The sequence below is a fragment of the Leucopleurus acutus genome (genome assembly GCF_964270905.1).
Source record: "Leucopleurus acutus genome assembly, chromosome: X".
NCBI classification, from domain to species: Eukaryota; Metazoa; Chordata; class Mammalia; order Artiodactyla; family Delphinidae; genus Leucopleurus; species Leucopleurus acutus.
Window position 1 is genome coordinate 24,683,381 of NC_139148.1, and position 19,328 is coordinate 24,702,708.

Genomic DNA, 19,328 nt, shown 5'->3' on the forward strand with positions numbered 1-19,328 from the left:
TTTTCATTTTTCTTGGATGTATACCTAGGAGTGGAATTGTTGGGTTGACAGCCTGATTGTATCTTATGAGAACCACTGTGGCCGACTTGGTCTTCCAGCTTCTGGCCTGGCTCATTCATGAATGTTTTTACACTGTTGCCAGGGTGATCTTTCTGAATCTTAAATATGATCATGTTAATCTCACATTCATGGCCTTCAGTGGCTCTTCTGTTGTTTGGGAAATCAACTATGAACAACCAAGATAAGATCTCTGCTTTGGTATAGGCCACATTCTACCGGATGGATCTTTATGTCCTAATTTTGCATTAACGTTTTACCATTTTGTCATTCACCCTCTTCATTCTAGCATATGCTTTTGTCCTTTTTTCTACCTTCAGTGTGCTAACACCTTCATGTTTTTCAAACATTACCTTCAACTGAAGCATTACCTTCTATGAGAAATCTTCTCAGACACAGGTCTCTACCCTAATCCTCATACCCTTCAGATTTAGATGTGTCTTCTCAACTGACTCATAACATGTTCTTCAAGGTTAGCAGACATATGGTTCTATCCAAATGTCCATAAGACATTTGGCCTGCACCAAAAGGTCCTTGATATTTGGTCCTATCCAAAACATCCATGAACATATGTGGTCCATGCCAAATGGTTTTGGACAGGACCAAATATCAAGGACCTTTTGGCTTGGACTAAATAAGACAAAATATCAAGGACCTTTTGGTGTGGACCAAACGTCTTATGGACATTTTGGACGGGACCAAGTGTGCTGCAAGGGTTCTTCAAACACACATCATAGCCTACAACATATTCCATTATAATAGACTGTTTGCCTTTGCCACTAAACCATGAGAACCTACAGAAGAACCTTAAATTTCTTTATAGTGTGTGTTGCCAGCACAAGGAGTTAATAATTCCTGGAAGAAAGAATTGGAAGAATAGTGTCTCAACATAGAAACACTGAACAATTATAAATAGCACGACCATGCATCATCCTTGAAATCAGGCCCCATTAAAATAAATTACTACTAAAATCAAAATAAATTCTGTATGTGCTTTGATAATAAAAAATACATTCCTCCTTTAGTCTATTTTTCATTACACCGTGGTGCCTAGGAGTAAAGATAAATATGAAAAGACTCTCAACTACATGACTTTCTAAGTTGTATTGTAGGCAAGTTATTCTGAATCGTGGAATAATAGTAATGTGTCGTGTTTGCATCTCTCCTTATAGAGATACTTATTTTATATTAACTTTCCAACATCCCTTTGAGAGGGGCATGGCAAATTACTCATTTCTATCTTACATGTCAAAACATTGAGACTCAGTAAGTAACCAGAATCACAACACTTCTTCTAAAGGTGCTAAATGTCTGTTGAATTTAAGTCCAAACTTAACAGAAAATCACAGGAAAATTAATAAGCTAATTTAAAATTTTACCTTTACCAAGGGAAATAAATGTAGGAAGTGGGTAAAAGAAGGTTAGAAGACCCTATGATCACATTTGGCCCTAGTTTCCTGATTAAGTTTTCATCCTCTCTCATCTTTTTGGTTAAAACCAAATGCTCTAATGTTACTGATGATAGCTCTAGTACTTTAACTTTAAATTAAATAAATGAATCAAATGATAGGCAGTGTGACTACTGAAATCATTTGATTATCAGAAGACATGATAAACTTCTTTTTTTCTGTGTCAGATTCTAAAAGTCATTAGTCCCCAGCAGGACTTGTTTTTCAAAGCTTATTGAAAATTACAGTACTGCAGTTTTATTTGTACAACTGTAATTATTATTATAGCTTACAAATGTCATCAAATAGTTTTTATTTTATCAGAGTAATTTGATCATATATGAATATTTGATTATAGTCATGATTTATTTTCAAGTAGGATAATGGTTATGTTTTAAAATGGCCTTTTTAAAATTTATTTTTCTCTTTTTTATTGAATGAAAGATTCTTTACATTTTATAGTGTTTTACAATTTTCAGAAGTTTCACACAAATGATTTCATGTAATCTCATAATAACCCTTTTTACCCCACCCCTATATTGTCCCTCCCCTCTCCCCCCTCCCCACTGGTAACCACTAGTTTGTTCTCTACATCTGTGAATCTGTTTCTTTTTTGTGTTATTCAGTAGTTTGTTGTATTTTTTAGATTCCACATATAAGTGATATCATACAGTGTTTGCCTTTCTCTGTCTGACTTATTTCACTTAGCATAATGTCCTCCAAATCCAGCATCTTGCTGCAAATGGCAAAATTTCATTCTTTTTTATGGCTGAGTAGTATTCCATTGTTTATCTATGTACTGCCTCTTCTTTGTCAGTTCTTCTGTTGATGGATACTTAGGTTGCCTTCATACCTTGGCAATTGTGAATAATGCTGCTTTGAACATTGGGGTGCATGTATTTTTCTGAATTAGGTTTTCATTTTTTTTGGATACATACCCAGGAGTGGAATTGCTGGGTCATATGGTATTTTTATTTTCAGTTTTTTGAGAAACCTCCATACTGTTTTCCACCAATTTACATTCCCAACAACAATGTACTAGGGTTCCCTTTTATCAGCTTTCCTCACCAACATTTGTAATTTGTATTCTTTTTCATAATAGCCATTCTAACTGGTGTGAGGTCATATCTCGTTGTGATTTTGATTTGCATTTCCCTGATGATTAGTGATGTTGAGCATCTTTTCATGTGCCTGTTGGCCATCTGCATTTCCTCTTTGGAAAAATGTCTGTTCAGTTCTTCTACTCATTTTTTAATTGGCTTGGTTTTTTGTTGGGTTTTTTTTGATGTTGAGTTGTATGAGCTGTTTATTTTTTTATTTTTAAACATCTTTATTGGAGTATAATTGCTTTACAATGGTGTGTTAGTTTCTGCTTTATAACAAAATGGATCAGTTATACATATACTTATGTCCCCATATCTCTTCTCTCTTGCATCTCCCTCCCTCCCTCCCTCCCTATTCCACCCCTCTAAGGTGGTCACAAAACACCGAGCTGATCTCCTTGTGCTCTGCAGCTGCTTCCCAGTAGCTATCTATTTTACGTTTGGTAGTGTATATATATCCATGCCACTCTCTCACTTTGTCACAGCTTACATTTCCCCCTCCCCATATCCTCAAGTCCATGCTTTAGTAGGTCTATGTCTTTATTCCGGTCTTACCCCTAGGTTCGTCATGACCTTCTTTTTTTTCTTAGATTCCATATATATGTGTTAGCATACGGTATTTGTTTTTCTCTTTCTGATTTACTTCACTCTGTATTACAGACTCTAGGTCCCTCCACCTCACTACAAATAACTCAATTTCGTTTCTTTTTATGGCTGAGTAATATTCCATTGTATATATGTATCACATTTTCTTTATCCATTCATCTGTTAATGGACACATAGGTTGCTTCCATGTCCTGACTATTGTAAATAGAGCTGCTATGAACATTGTGGTACATGACTCTTTTTGAATTATGGTTTTCTCAGCATATGTGCCCAGGAGTGGGATTGCTGGGTCGTATGGTAGTTCTATGTTTAGTTTTTTAAGGAACCTCCATACTGTTCTCCATAGTGGCTATATCAATTTACATTCCCATCAACAGTGCAAGAGTGTTCCCTTTTCTCCACACCCTCTCCAGCATTTATTGTTTCTAGAATTTTTGATGATGGCCATTCTGACTGATGTGAGATGATATCTCATTGTAGTTTAGATTTGCATTTCTCTAATGATTAATGATGTTAAGCATTCTTTCATGTGTTTGTTGGCAATCTGTATACCTTCTTTGGGGAAATGTCTATTTAGGTCTTCTGCCCATTTTTGAATTGTTTTTTTTTTTTTTTTTCCAAATTGAGCTGTATGAGCTGCTTGTAAATTTTGGAGATTAATCCTTTGTCAGTTGCTTCATTTGCAAATATTTTCTCCCATTCTGAGGGCTGTCTTTTCATCTTTTTTATGGTTTCCTTTGCTGTGCAAAAGCTTTGAAGTTTCATTAAGTCCCATTTGTTTATGTTTGTTTTTATTTCCATTTCTCTAGGAGGTGGGTCAAAAAGGATCTTGCTGTGATTTATGTCATAGAGTGTTCTGCCTGTGTTTTCCTCTAAGAGTTTTATAGTATCTGGCCTTACATTTAGGTCTTTAATCCATTTTGTGTTTATTTTTGTGTATGGTGTTAAGGAGTGTTCTAATTTCATTCTTTTACATGTAGCTGTCCAGTTTTCCCAGCACCATGTGTTGAAGAGGATGTCTTTTCTCCACTGTATATTCTTGCCGCCTTTATCAAAGATAAGGTGACCATATGTGCGTGGGTTTGTCTCTGGGCTTTCTATCCTGTTCCATTGATCTATCTTTCTGTTTTTGTGCCAGTACCATACTGTCTTGATTACTGTAGTTTTGTAGTATAGTCTGAAGTCAGGGAGCGTTTCCATACAAATTGTGAAATTTTTTGTTCTAGTTCTGTGAAAAATGCCAGTGGTAGTTTGATAGCAATTGCACTGAATCTGTAGATTGCTTTGGGTAGTATAGTCATTTTCACAATGTTGATTCTTCCAGTCCAAGAACATGGTATATCTCTCCATCCATTTGTATTATCTTTAATTTCTTTCATCAGTTTCTTATAATTTTCTACATAAAGGTCTTTTGTCTCCTTAGTAGGTTTATTCCTAGGTATTTTATTCTTTTTGTTGCAATGGTAAATGGGGGTGTTTTCTTAATTTCACTTTAAGATTTTTCATCATTAGTGTATAGGAATGCAAGAGATTTCTGTGCATTAATTTTGTATCCTGCTACTTTACCAAATCCATTGATTAGTTTGTGAGCTAATCAATGAATATATGTTGGGTACTAACGCTTTATCAGTCATATCATTTGAAAATATCTTCATTTAGTATGTTGTCTTTTCATTTCATCAGTGGTTTCCTTTGTTGTGCAGAAGCTTTTAAATTTAATTAGGTCCCATTTGTTTATTTTTGTTTTTATTTCCATTACTCTAGGAGATGGATCCAAAACAATATTGCTGTGATTTATGTCAAAGACTGTTCTGCCTATATTTTCTTCTAGGAGTTTTATAGTGTCCGCTCTTACATTTAGGTCTTTAATCCATTTTGAGTTTATTTTTGTGTATGGTGTTAGAGAGTGTTCTAATTTCATTCTTTTACATGTAGCTGTCCAGTTTTCCCAGCACCACTTATTGAAGAGACTGTCTTTTCTCCATTGTATACTCTCACCTCCTTTGTCATAGATTAATTGACCTTGATAAGTGTGCGGGTTTATTTTGGGGCTTGGGTTTATTTTCGGGCTCTGTATTCTGTTACATTGATCTATGTGTGATTTTGATACACCAGATTAATGAATTGAAGAATAAAAATCATATGATCATCTCAATAGATTCAGAAAAAGCTTTTGATAAAATTCAACATCCATTTATGGTAAGAACTCTCCAGAAAATGGGCATAGAGTGAACATACCTTAACATAATAAAGGCCATATATGACAAACCCACAGCTAACGTCATACTCAATGGTGAGAAGCTGAAAGCATTTTGTCTAAGATTAGGAACAAGACAAGGATGTCCACTCTTCCCACTTTTTTTCAACACAGTTTTTAAAGTCCTCGCCACAGCAGTCAGAGAAGAAAAAGAAATAAAAGGAATCCAGATTGGAAAGGAAGAAGTAAAACTGTCACTGTTTGCAGATGACATGATATTATACACAGAAAATCCTAAAGACACCACCAGAAAACTAGTAGAACTTATCAGTGAATTTGGTAAAGTTGCAGGATACAAAATTAATGAATAGAAATCTGTTGCATTTCTATATACCAACAACAAACTATCAGAAAGAGAAATTAAGGAAACAGTCCCACTTACCATCACATCAAAAAGCATAAAATACCTAGGGATAAAACTACCTAAGGACGTAAAAGACCCCAGAAAACTATAAGACACTGATGAAAGAAATTGAAGACAACACAAACAGATGGAAAGATACACTGTGTTCTTGGATTGGAAGAATTGATGTTGTTAAAATGACCATACTACCCGAGGCAGTCTGTAGATTCAGTGCAATCCCTATCAAAATACCAATGGCATTTTTCACAGAACCAGAGTAAATAATTTCAGATTTTGTGTGGAAACAAAAAAGACCCTGAATAGCCAAAATAATCTTGAGAAAGAAGATCAGAACTGTAGGCATCACACATCTTTACTTCAGACTATAGTACAAAGCTACAGTAATCATTACAGTATGGTGCTAGCACAAAATGACCTTCTTAATTTTTAGAAATATAAACTGAACTAGTTTATGTATGAAAGATAGTTATATGGAATTTGTATAAAATAATATGAGGGGAGGGTGAATGGGAATGGAGAGGAAACAAGATTAGCTTATTGTTTGAGGCTGTGTAATATATACATGGATGTTCATTTTACTCCTTTCTCTATTTTTGTATATGCTTGAGTTTTTACATAGTAATGTGTTAAAATCTTTTCTATTTTTGCCTTTGTGATATTATTTTTTTTGCCAAGGATGGAGCAGAAGGTCAAATAGAATATTGATATTTTGAATTTCCAGTTTCAAAGCTCCTACCAGGAGCTTTAAATGTAAAAGTTGCATGTGGTGATTTGGTGATAAAGAGCTTTGGTGAAGAGACCAGACTGAGTGTAATGATAATTCCATTGAGATCTTGAAATACTCCTATTTGAAGAGCAAAAATGTCCTACTGGGTGTTCCAAAGAAGAGTAAAGTTTGTGAGAAGGCCAAGGACAAGTTGAATATCATATTAAGGTACTGATGAGATTGAAAATGATACTTGGGTCCTTCTGGGTGACAGACTGTCTTAAATTCTTTCTCAACTGTACCATCATATTTTCTTCCATTTTCATCATTTTGTATAACTTTTTTTGCTTACTGTTAGCTTGTTAAATGATATGTTTTAAGCTGGTTATTAATTCACTTTGGTTTTGCAAGAGTAACACTTCCTGATATTCTATTTTGAGCTCATAACATATTTGCATGTACTTTTTAAAATCCTGATTATTAATGGTTTACCTTTAATGAAGGTAATAGCATTTTCTTTATGAAAACAGGAAAACACTATGAAGCTAAAGCAGAACTGTACTTTCTTGCTTTTCTCTGGTAATGCCCCTTGGATATAAGAATTCAGTTAGTTATTTTCCCTTTCTAATTTTACTAACCATTTCAGAGAAGTGGTTCAGCACAATCATTGCCAGTTCTACTCCAAATCAAGAAATCTTTTAAATATCCTTAAAAGCTACCATAATAAGCCCTTGGCATTGTGTGTCTTTAGGGGATAGTTTTCTTTTTCAGGTATTATATTTACTTAATGACATGAAGACTGAGTGGAGGAGGATGCAATATCTTCGCCCAGGAAGATGGAGAAGAAGAGTGGCCGCTTGGATCAGTTAGATTTTTAGGAAAAATGAACATTTTAATGGCCTTGTGATTTTCATCAAACCATTTGGAAGGCCGTCCTAACTTACAAGTGGGTTCCTTTGAGGTTGCATCAAAAGCGCAGGGCACTTTCTTGTTATCCTTATCAAGGGTTTGACAGAGTGTTTACTCAGTGAATGTTTGTGAGTTTAAAAAAACCGAAATGCTATTTGATGGCTTTCTTGGTCATTGCTGCAAGAAGATGACATTTATGGTGAGAGCATACTGTGATATATTCATATGGACCCTTTTATGATGTTCCTAGTTCTAGTATCAATACAAAGTACCACCTCATCACAGGTGACTACTTCAGTCTGTTTTCCATATAGAGTTCTCATTGCCCTATAGAGTACAAGGCTGGAATTCTTTCAGTGGTACTGTTCTTCTAATGACTTTTCTTTAATTTTTTGGTTTTAGTTCTCTTGCTGCCAGGCTTACAGTAAACATTAATTGCTGTTTATAAATCGAATGGATGAAGGAATAATTGCTAGCTGTGTAACATGGGGAATGTTAAAGTTCTCTGAATGTAAGTTTCTTCATATGTACAACAGAGGTGATACTACCTAACTTTAAAGATGTTAGTAAATAGATAGATATAGCTTATATAAGTTATATATCAATCTTGCATAGCACAGTAATTGGCAGATCATAGGTACCAAGGAAATGTTAGTCCTCTCTTCTCCCATCGTACCTTGTACTTTTAAAGGGATGTTGCTCACATCCGTACATGTTGCGCACTGGACAACTTCATAGGGTGACATTCATGTAGCATATAATATGAATGGCACCACTGAAGATATGTGACCTGAAAAACTAAATATAATGACTTTGCATTTTTAACACTCTGTGCCAGTGATTCTGAAAATGTGAGCAGTTAAAAACTCTTGCATCAGAATTAACTAGAAGTGATTTCTAAAAATGCAGATTCCTGTGTCCCTCCAGATCTGCATAAGCAGAATTCCTTGAGGTAGAACACATAGATCTGTATTTTAAACAGCTCCTCAAATAATTATTTTAATAGCTGTATTGTGATATAATTCACATACCAAACAATTTACCTATTTCGCCCAAGTCTTTCTTTTCTTTTCTTTTTTTTGCTATTAAGATTTTTCTTTTAATATTCCATGAGATGTCTTGATTGTACATTTTCCAAAGCACTTTTCCAGCCACATCTCCCAACCCTTCCAAAAGATTTCTCCAGTCTGTCCAGTGCAATAAAAGATGCTTGATTATAGTTCTGTCCACCTTCTCTTTTCGAAAGCAAATAATCCTAAATGACTTTAATGGTCATACATTCTTATCTAATAAGGAAAAACATTTACAAATATCAGAAACTCAGTTTTGAGACACTTGCATCAAGTTTGAACTGAATCAGCATTTTGTGGGTTTTAAAAAAGGCAGCAGTTGGAATTCACGACTTGCTGACAAACACATTTCTGCTGAGGGAAGGGGAAGACAGGGATGGTGAATGCTGCATTTCTCCACTGGCCCCAAAGTGCTAATTCCACAAAGGGATACGTCAAAAGCAATCATGCAACTGTGGTTTTAAAACTTTTTACTGCAGTATAACAATGAAGTAAACAGTAATTAGACACCTACCAATTTTCCCCCCAAAACAAAGCCAAAAAATGTAAACAGGAAAATAACTCTGCCTATACTTGTACAGCTTCTCAAATCATATTAGAAGGGTCTCACATTCAATGATCAAGAAATTTAAAATAGCAGTAATTATTTTCATTTTAAGAAAAGATTCCCCCTCTACCCCCTCAACCCCAAGTATTTATCATGAAAGAATGGGCTTTCTTACACATTAATTTTATACCTATTTGAAGCAGCAACAGTAACCATCAGTAATTTGGCATTTCTGTTTACAGTTGCTCCAATTTTTTTTTTTTTTTTCAATTTCACAACGCCATTATCCAGTGTTGCCATAGAATAGGGACCATAGATTCTAGGTAGCAAAGACTCTTTCTGAAACCAATGTTAAGTCAAAGAAGTATAAAGCAGGGCATTACACTAATTTTCTGGGTCTAGTACACTACAAGAGTGAAACCTAGGAAAAGTTACCTACTGTTTTATAGAAGAAATAAATACCTGCAAAAGCTGACTTTTAGTTGTACAATATTTTACACGCTGTGTGGATTTGTGGCATCTGCTAACTGAAGCAGGCATCCCCGCCCTACATTCTAGATCCCCTCTTCCCACCCCCAACAATCCACTACCTTATACCAAGTATGTGGACATGAGCCCAAGTCATCCCAGACGATCCAGTGAACAAAGTTAGTGTAATGCACTGGTGTGAAGTGTGAGATGAAAAAAAGTCCCTTTCAATCTTCATCAAAGTTTTGCTGTAGAAGAAAATTGGCAGCCAAGTTCTCATTCCTCTCACAAGCAAAATATGCTTGTATCACAAGTCCTTCAGGAAATCCTAATGCCTTTAACCTTTCTATAGCTTCTTCTTCCTGAGGCGTTATTTGAATGTAGTTCATATGACCACTTCCAGCTTCTGCAATTCCTCCACTGCCACTTCCACCCCCTCCTCCTTGACCCCCCCCCCACACTTCTTGAACTGGTTCAATATAACATCTGAATAAAATGCTCCTGATGGTGGCTAATTTGCTGCAGTAACTGAGGATTTTCTCGACCTATCTGTTGTAGCGATGCTGGAAGCAGGGAAGGATTCTGTTGAATAATTTGTCTCCTCTGTTGAAACTGAGGCTGATTCCATAAAAATGCAAGAGGGTGTGCTCCAGAACTTGTTGTAGTTGTTGCTGTCGTAGTTGCTGCAACTGCAGCCACTGAAGACTGAGGAGCCCCACTACTCCCTGCTGGAGGGGGGTCAACCACGGCCTTTCTCTATCTCCGGGAATTCCCATTAAAAGATACTCCACTGCTCTGTCAGGGTTGTTGAAACTGGCTCTCAGTGCTGCGATTACTTGCTGTCGTTCATAGCCCATTGACATGATCTCAGTTACCATATTCTCCTAAGACTGACTTGTCACAAGTGCACTTGTTGCATCTTCAAAAAGGTTTGACCAAGAAGAATCACCTGATGTACTGTCAGTTGATGTTGGGCTAGCAGCCACTGGTGTTTCTGCTGGCTTTTCTGCAGGTTTTTCTTGTTTCATTGCACTAGCAGGTGCAGGTTCAGAAGATGCTGTCGTTGATGCTGGAGTGACAGATGCAGGTGTGGGAGTGGGGGCCAAAGTGAGGGCAGGTTCGGGCCTGAGCCACAGCTGGTGCTGTGGAGGAACTAACTGTGGTAGTGGTGGCAGAATTAGATTGCTAAGTTGTAGCTGGTGCTGGTGTTGTCTTGTCACCATAACTACCACAAAGTTTTTCTCATCAATTTTATGTTCTTTTAGAGCAGTATCAGTATTGAGAATTTTGCCTGCTAAATTAATTTTTGACCTGCTACAGGAAAGGCATCTTTACCCTTTTCAGATTCAGTCTTCTCATTCAGTGCTCTTACCATCTCGTTTGGGTCGATGTTGATCTTGAAGATCTGCTGCTGGAGGGTCTTCAGCGTGACCAGCATGGTGCCGCTGCGCAGCAACGCTGCCCACGTCTTTCTTAATTATACTGAACCATTGCTCTCTTGGTTCCCTAGTTCAGTGCTCTTTGCCAGAGGAAAACAAAAAAAGAAATGCCCCCACCCTTTTCTTTCTTTGTGATTCTTCGTGGTTCCAAAGTAGCAAATGTTTGTACACATTGTCTTGTACATGTTTCTTCTGGAACTTTGATCACACTCCTTCATTCTTAGGGCTTGATATCTGTCTTTACTTCTGCTAGTTTGCATGTGCGCATGCATGCGTGCACACACAGGTGCACACACACACACACTCAGGCTTAGAGTCACATTAGGTTTGAACTGTGGGTCTACCACTTTTAGGCAAGATACACTCTCTTGGTTAACTGAAAAATGAGTTCATAGGGTTGTATGAGAATAAAATGGAATGAAATGTAAGGTGCTTAGTATATTGTGTGACAAATGAGGCTAATAATACCTATTTCATCAAGCTGTGAGAATAAAATGGAAGTTGCTTAGCATATTATGTGGAACATGCTGAACATCTGAAAATGATAGCTATAATTAAATTGAAGAGAGTAATATGCACCCCCTTATATTCCATAAAGTTACTAATTTTAATAAATTCATCAAACATGTATTGATTACTTACTAAATGCAAGATACTGTGCCTATGGTGCGGTAGGGAACATAAGTATAAATATTTCATGAACTCTGCCCTGAAGGACCTTACCATTTATACAGTACACAAATAACCACATATAATAAATATTTCATAATGGAATGATAGAATAAATGCTGGTGTAGATTTGCAAACAAATTGTTATCAGAACACAGAGGAGAAAGAATTTTAATTTCAGACAGGGGTGAGCTCAGCTTTCATGAAGGAGGTAGGTAGTGTTTAGTCTGGGACTTCAAGGATGGTGAAAATATGGTTATGGAGAAAGGGAAGCCTAGTTTTGCTGGAGAATAGATACAGAATGGAGAGTTTAGGGGGATGTGGCTGAAAGGGGGATTGGATCTTGATCTTAGAGGTATCAAATGACAACCCACAAAGCCTTCAGATGGCATGTTGTAGGCAGTTGAGAACTAGTAAAGATTTTTGAGGAAGGCAGTGACATCAGCTGATCTGTATCTTGGAAAAGTTACTTTAGCCATATGTAGAATATATTCATGGTATAAGAGTTAGGAAATAGAAACTCCACTTATGTGGGTATTCAGGATATTAGCAAGATCGTGAAATAGCAGTTGGGCAAAGGGGTGCAAAACTATCCTTCCAAACTCAGGACATAGAAGATGTTTCAAAGCCGCTACTGGTGAAGTCTTGTGGAAAAGTTAGGTGCTGAACTAGGGCAGTGCCAGTGAGAATAGAAAGAAAAGGAAAGAAAGGTGGGGAGAGGGGGATACACACATACTCAAGAGATAACTGGATTAACTAATGGATATATAACATAAAAAGAAATGAAAATACCTGCAAAAATAATGTAAATTTATTCTGAATAAATCAAGCAAGGTTATTTTGGAAACTGCAGCAACCCTTTATATTGTTCCCTAAAACACTTTACGACAAAAATGAACACACATCAAAATATTGACTGTTTTCACTTGAAAATTTAACCTGTTTTTCTATTTATGCATGTCGTCTTTTGTGTCTCAAAGTATTTTGTTTTATTTGTGTATAGACTTTTAGGTATTTATGAGTTTTGCTTACTAATGTTGATATGAGGGAAATTTATTGATTTATTTCAATATTTTTATTTTTATACTGAGTTCTCTAATTAGTCCTAATTGTTTTTCAGTTAGTATTTCATATTTTTTCAGGCAGTCCTCTTTCCAAGACTTATATACTTCTTATTTTTCTTGACTCATGTCATTAGCTAGAACTTTTAAAGTAATATTAAATAATAGCCATAAGATCTGGTTACTTATTTTTAACTTAGTCTTTTACTATTAAATAGGATTTTTGAGGCATAATTGACATATAACATTGTGTAAGTTTAAGGTGTACAAAAAGTTGATTTGATAAACTTATGTATTGCAAAATGTTTACCACCATAGCCTTAGCTAACACCTCTCTCATGTCACATAATTACCAATATTTTTTTTTGGTGGTGGTAACATTTAAAGCCTACTCCTCTCTTAGCAACTTTCCAGAACAAAATACAGCATTATTAACTATAGTCACCATGCTGTACATCCAGAATTTATTCATCCTATAATTGGAGGTTTGTACAGTTTGACCAACATCTGCCCACCCCCAGCCCCTGATAACCATCATTCTAGTCAATGATCAATTTTACATTCCAATATTACAATACATATTAAAGCTCCAGTAATTTTTGTAAAGGTATTATTTTTGTAGGGATGGACAGACACATCAGATACAGCTATGGAGCAGAATAATGAGTACACAAGTTTAAATACAAATGTAGCACTTTAAAATATTTATTTCAAATAGTGGCCCCCAAAAAGGTTTATTTTTCGAATTACATTTGGGAAAGTTTTATCATTTGAAAAGAAAGAAGTTGGATCCTTACTGTGTAGCATACACCAAAATTAACATTAGGCGGATTAAAGATATAAATATAAAATTGAAACTTTACTAGAGAAAACTTCAGATGAATATTTATGTGACATTGGGGTGGAAAATGCTTTTAAAAATATAACCATAAAGGAAGAAAGCCATACTGGAAAAAGACAAATGGATTTAACTATATCATAAGCTTTAAAGGTTGTCATTAAATATTTGAATTACTAATATTAAATCCAAGAATGCCAACAGTCCATGGTGGAAATTCTAATCTTAACTGTAATATACCTGTCATATTTAGATGGTAGTTGTTTTTGTTTGTTTGTTTTAACAATTCAAAATGTGGCTCCTTTTTCTGCCTTTGATTGCTTTCTGTAGAAATTCCCCCAGATGCCAGGCCAAATTTCTCACCCAGACTCCGGGACTCGAGTCACCTATCCAACAGGGCATTGATGCTGCCAAGTTGGCATCACCTCTCTTATTAGCTTCAAGAAGACTTGAGACAGAAGCCGTCAACCCTTCATCTTTGGCATCTAGGTGGCTGTGAAACATATCACAATTTAGTCAAAAGACATAATCTTGTCTGGTTATATTTGAAGAAAATCATATTTAAAGAATGCATACTCTTTTCCTTTCCTTTTTTTACACAGTGTTCACAAACACAGGAATGATTGTTAACTTCTTATACTATTTCCACTTGTAAATTAAAGAAGAAATTCTGCAGAAATTGAGAAAGAGAGCAAAAACACTGATTTTCTGAAATAAAATATTTAAGGATCTGCAGCCAATAATAATTTAATTCCCAAAAGCAGAGCAATTGAAGCCATTTCCAGCCATCAGTACACAAATAGAAAGCAAAATCTTATAATTCTCTTGTGTTTAAAGACAATAGTTATTTAAAACAATTTGTTTTAACTCTAGAGTTTCTTAAATCTCTTAATTACTGCTAGAAAATATTGTCAAATTGTATGCAAACTTCAGCAGATTAAAATTTGGAGTCCATGTAGGTAACAATCATTTATTTATTTATTTTTTAATCTTTGAGTAAGCATTGGGAATTAATGATTCCCCTAGTTCTCTTACCTGCAAAACAAATGTGAACTCTCTTAACTGCAAAAAAATGTGATCTCTCTTACCTACTCCACCAGAGTTTGATTAAAGACATACATATGACAGTGGGCCAAACTATATCATAGTATGTCAATTTTCTATGAGATGTTAATAAGTATTCCTTGGTAAATAGTTCTATGGTTGAACAATTTGGGGAAAAACTGGAATCATTGTAGGTAAATTTAATAAATGCCTGCAGGATTTGTCAGACCTTTTAATTTGCTAAAATGTATTTTGATGCTCTAAGGGATGTTCATAGCATCCAGCATGTCCTGCAAGCATTTTGCACACAGTATATATTGATATCTTTTGAGAAAGTTGCACTACGTTGAATATAATTTGGAAACTGCTACTGCAAAGCCATATAGAATATCCAGTATGAAAAGCTGTACATCATGTTGTAGTAGCTGTTGCTATTAATTCATCTAAATGCTATTTATTGAGGACATTCCCTTGAAGAAGCCATGCTGGATGGCTTTGTAACTAGAAATCTGTTCTACTTCAGCTTTATACTGTGGCTTAGATCCAGTGCTTCATGTATGAACACAACTAAATATGACCAGGTCAAGTAATTCCATGCCATCTAAGAGAGGGTATTTCAGATTTGATTATTTAATTTAAAAGGCAGCTCATTGGTCTTACCTCCTTTTAACCATTGTGCATGTGTTTAATAAGTGAAGTATTATTCAATATTTTTCATATTAATATGTTTTATCACCACTTTTAAAATTTTTTGTGGGAAAGGCTAGTCCCTAGACAAGGATTAACACAGGACTTTTCTATTGCTTAACTTGTTTCTAATTTCTTAGAGTTTCTTTTATGCATTTTCCTGTGCTAAAAATACAATCATATACAAATTTATAACATATAATCCCCTTCTATATTTTGGGAATCAATTTACCTCTGAATGAGATAGTAACTACTTCATAGAAATCACTATGTTTTTTAAAGTATGTTTTACATGTGTTCAAAATGAAGGATAATATTCATGTTATAATAGTTTGGTACATTGTGTACAAGGAAGAGTAGTGTACAAACAAGCGTGAAGATGGTATGCCTTGAGGATTGTGGGATAGAAAGGCATAGTCTTTCTAATACAAGAATGTACATCAGAGGTGTGAACTAGAAATTATAGCTCTGCCTTATTGGAACATAACACGAGCTCAAGTGACCCCTGCTCTCCTTGTTCATCTATCTCTGACACTTCCCATTAAGAAGACACAATTGGGTCGCTTTTCCGTGATCCAATATGAAACATCTCTGATAAACAAGGTTTCAGATCAAGGTATCTCAGAAAGGCAGTTGGCCTCCTAGTGCCCTGACTTCCCTTTGGCTTGTGCACAAATTCATCCCAGGCCCAGTTAGTGGAGGACAGCCCCTAGGATAGTTTCTCTCTGTTCACATTCCACAAGATCCAGACAGAGCTGCTCTGCAAAAAAGATGTTCACATGGTGCCTTTTTTTTCTTAGAGGGGCAATGTTTTAAATACTTGGAGACTTCACGGCATGTCAGGTACACAAATTTGAAGTAATACAGGTGAGAGGTTCTTGTGACAATTTATGGAAAGTAACATTTTAATCTAGAGCTCTATGTTTGTGGGCAGCATGAGACAAGTCTAGATGAAAACCTGTTCACTTTTATATCTACTCTTTGTAGATTTTGTAATGTGCTGAGTGTGTCCTCATAAATGTAGTTAAATAGCTGCAATTAGAGAACATGTTCTGGATGAGTGTCACAATTAAATGGTAAACTACATATATTGGTATTTATTTATTTATTTTTAAACATCTTTATTGGAGTATAATTGCTTTACAATGGTGTGTTAGTTTCTGCTTTATAACATATATTGGTATTTAAAGTTGGTACAGATAGTAATAGAACTTTATAAAATGCATGTATGAAATAAGCATGTATTTGTCTTTAAATTAATGGTTCTCAATACTATTTTATTCCTCAACACAATACCCCTGACCCAGCACATTCCTATCAGTAATACTCTCTCTACAAACTGTGCTTCTGGAATGAGGGCCATTGGCACCAATCTTTGTGGGGGGTGGGAGGGAGATGGAGTTTGAAAACATGTTGTTGAAGATTTTTCCTAGTGGAGTTGACTTATCTGGCATAATCAAGACAAATGGTTATTAGGCTAAAGCAGGTACCATAAAAATAGATTATACACTTGATATAAACATTTTTTAACGTCTTTATTGGAGTATAATTGCTTTACAATAGTGTGTCAGTTTCTGCTTTATAACAAAGTGAATCAGTTATACATATACATATATCCCCATATCCCCTCCCTCTTGCGTCTCCCTCCCTCCAACCCTCCCTATCCCACCCCTCTAGGTGGTCACAAAGCACTGAGCTGATCTTCCTGTGCTATGTGGCTGCTTCCCACTAGCTATCTATTTTACGTTTGGTAGTGTATATATGTCCATGCCACTCTCTCACTTCATCCCAGCTTACCCTTCTCCCTCCCCACATCCTCAAGTCCATTCTCTAGAAGGTCTGCATCTTTATTCCCGTCCTGCCCCTAGGTTCTTCAGAAACTTTTTTCTTTTTTTAGATTCCATATATATGTGTTAGCATACGGTATTTGTTTTTCTCTCTCTGACTTACTTCACTCTGTATGACAGACTCTAGGTCCATCCACCTCACTACAAATAACTCAGTTTCATTTCTTTTTATGGCTGAGTAATATTCCATTGTATATATGTATCACATCTTCTTTATCCATTCATCTGTCAATGGACACTTAGGTTGCTTCCATGTCCTGGCTATTGTAAATAGAGCTGCTATGAACATTGTGGTACGTGACTCTTTTTGAATTATGGTTTTCTCAGGGTATATGCCTAGGAGTGGGAATGCTGGGTCATATGGTAGTTCTATTTTTAGTTTTTTAAGGAACCTCCATACTGTTCTCCATAGTGGCTGTATCAATTTACATTCCCACCAACAGTGCAATAGGGTTCCCTTTTCTCCACATCCTCTCCAGCGTTTTTGTTTGTAGATTTTTTGATGATGGCCATTCTGACCGGTGTGAGATGATATCTCATTTTAGTTTTGATTTGCATTTCTCTAATGATTAATGATGTTGAGCATTCTTTCATGTGTTTGTTGGCAATCTGTATGTCTTCTTTGGAGAAATGTCTATTTAGGTCTTAAACACAAAAGACCCCCAATAGCCAAAGCAATCTTGAGAAAGAAAAACGGAGCTGGAGGAATCAGGCTCCCTGACTTCAGACTATACTACAAAGCTACAGTAATCAAGACAGTATGGTACTGGCACAGCAACAGAAATATAGATCAATGGAGCAGGATAGAAAGCCCAGAGAGAAACCCACGCACATATTGTCACCTTGTTTTTGATAAAGGAGGCAAGAATATACAATGGAGAAAAGACAGCCTCTTCAATAGGTGGTGCTGGGAAAACTGCACAGTTACATGTAAAAGAAATAAACATTTTTTTAAAATAAAAATACAAGTACATTCATTTATTAATATTTTCAAGTAGTGCCAGACCTTTTCCTTAAATATCGGTTTCCTTATTTGAAATCTAAGTCTTTTTGGCAATAACTGTGTTCTTAATGCATCATCTACCATTTCCAATTTCAGTTTCTTTCAAAGGGAGTAAAACATAAATGTAATTGTGAAGCAGTATGACTACAGAATCCTCCTGTATTTTTTATTTGCCCCCATCTTTAAGAATTGACTCATCCACACCTAATTTAACAGGACTTTGTTTTAGTGACCTTCAGGTTTTTTGTGGTCAGATGATGAGGGACATTTTTAATTCTTTAACAACCCTTTATTGAGGCATGGTTGATATGTAAAAAGTTGTAAATATTTAATGTATATACAATTTGATGAGTTTGGGGATAAATACACACTTGTAAAACCTTCACAACTGTCAAGACCATAAATAAATCTATGGCCTCCTGAAGTTTCCTCCCGCCCTCATCATTATTTTTTTGGTGTGTGGTAAAAACACTTAACATGAGATCTATCCTCTTAGTAATGTGATCCAGCAATCCCACTTGTGGGTATTTATGCAAAATTTAAATCAGAGTTTTGAAGAGATACCTGCATTCTCATGTTCCTTGCAGAAGTATTCACAATAGCCAAGACATGGAAAAAATGTAAATGTCCATCGACAGATGAATGGATAAAGAAAATGTAGTATATACATACCGTGGATTGTTATACAGCCTTAAGAAAGAAGGAAATCCTGTTATTTGCAACAACATGGATGGACCTGTAGTACATTATGCTAAGTGAAATAAGCCAGATGCAGAATGACAACTGCTGTATGATTTCACTCATATGTAGAGACTCCAGCCTTTTCAAAAATTTCAACTTAGTTTTTATAGAAACAACCTTTTTATTTTGCACTCACATTTGATCCCTTTGCATAATTTGTAATTTCATAATTACATTATATAGTAAACTAGCAAACATAGGTTCTAGAACAAACACAGTAGACTTATTAAGTAGACTTAATAAGGAAGCATACACTGTGTTGAGGGAACAGAAACGTCCTTTAATCCAAAAAGTCTATTATAAAAAAAAAATTATTGATCTCAAAATCTCCTTCCAAGAGTTCATGATAAGTCCTTCCTAGTTCCTTGGCCTTTGCTCTACTTTTCTATTCACCTGCTTCCTTGATTGAGGTCAATACCATCTGTTAAATACAGTTTTAAAATCAATCAATACCACGTGTTGAA

The 19,328-nt window shown here is 35.6% G+C and overlaps 1 protein-coding gene and 1 pseudogene across 2 annotated transcripts in view; one reads left to right on the plus strand and one right to left on the minus strand.

Annotated features, from left to right (window-relative positions):
• Positions 1-19,328, plus strand: part of IL1RAPL1 (interleukin 1 receptor accessory protein like 1) — a gene marked incomplete at both ends in the record, with an annotated part of 1,110,009 nt that overhangs the window by 218,925 nt on the left and 871,756 nt on the right. The gene's annotated exons all lie outside the window — the stretch shown is intronic.
• On the minus strand, positions 9,738-10,973 carry LOC309978260 (UV excision repair protein RAD23 homolog B-like; annotated as a pseudogene). The gene has a single exon. The product of its transcript is annotated as a UV excision repair protein RAD23 homolog B-like (transcript).